Here is a 1,313-nt window from a genome sequence, read left to right on the forward strand (position 1 = left end):
CTCTCTCTCTCTCTTTCTTTCTTTCTTTCTTTCTTTCTTTCTTTCGTCAGAGTCTCTCTGTTGCCCAGGTTGGAGTACAGTGGCACAATTACAGCTCACTGCGACCATGAACTCCTGGGCTCAGGCAATCTTCCTGTCTTAGCCTCTTGAGTAGTTGGAACTACAGGTGCACACCACTATGCCTGGCTTATCTATCTATCTATCTATCTATCTATCTATCTATCTATCTATCTATCTATATAGATGAGGTTTCCTTATGCTTTCCAGGCTGGTCTCAAAATCCTGGGCTCAAGCAATCCTCCTGCCTTGGCCTCCCAAAGTGCTGGGATTATAGACATGAGCCACCATGCACAGCCACAGGGATTTTTTTTTTTAGAAGTTCTTTAAACTCCACGGGTGTTTTTCTTTAGGAAGATAGACATCTCTGGATGGTTAATTCGTGGGTTTCTTTAGCATGTCTTCTTCAGATGGGTTTCCTAGGTCAGAGGGTATCTAAGGAGAAATGCTGCGCTAGGCAAAACAAGTCACTGATGTTAAAGAGTGGAAACTGACCATGTTATACTCCAAAAAAGGGGAGGGTAGGCACAGAAGAGTAAGAAATGTACCCCATATTAGCAAAATAGAATTTTTTAAGATTCTTTTCTGCCTCCCCTGTGGCGTCCCTAACAACTAAAACAGCTGGACATATGATAAGTATTTGCTGAATGAATACTTTCCTAAGTGAAGTGTCGACGCCGACAAGCATGTTCCTCTCTCTTCTCTAGGAACTGCCTGTCTGGTCTTGGCAGGAAGGTAGGCCCTTTGGCCACATTTGTACTGTAGGATTTCTGGCTGGTTGGACCAGGCTGGGCCCTAGGATCTGTCTCCTGTGAATTGGGATTTAGGACTGAGAGATTCGTAAACGTAAGAGCTGTGGTTCTGCCATGTTATTTCCTGAGGCCTAGGAAAGCAGAGGAAGCCAGACTACGTGGAGAGAACGAAGCAGGTGCCCAGTGAGAAGCAGATACAAGGGACAGAGAGACTTCCAGCCCCTGGTTCTAGCCTTTCCTGAGGCCCATCCAAATTCCGGCGCCTGCCTAGGCCCTCACAATAAATTTGAGTGTCTGCTTAAGTTTGCTCTTGTTAGTTTTGTTGTATGCCAACAAAAAGATTTGGCTAATAAATAATAGAGTGGTCCTGTATTCTCAGCTACTTGAATGGTTGAGGCAGGAGGATCGCTTGAGCCTAGGGGTCTGAGGCTACGGTGAGCTATAATGATGTCACTGTACTCTAGCCTGGGTGACAGAGTAAGACACTGTATTTTTTTTTTTTTT

This window comes from Carlito syrichta, unplaced genomic scaffold (assembly GCF_000164805.1).
Source record: "Carlito syrichta isolate Samal-C Ts95f unplaced genomic scaffold, Tarsius_syrichta-2.0.1 Scaffold316427, whole genome shotgun sequence".
NCBI classification, from domain to species: Eukaryota; Metazoa; Chordata; class Mammalia; order Primates; family Tarsiidae; genus Carlito; species Carlito syrichta.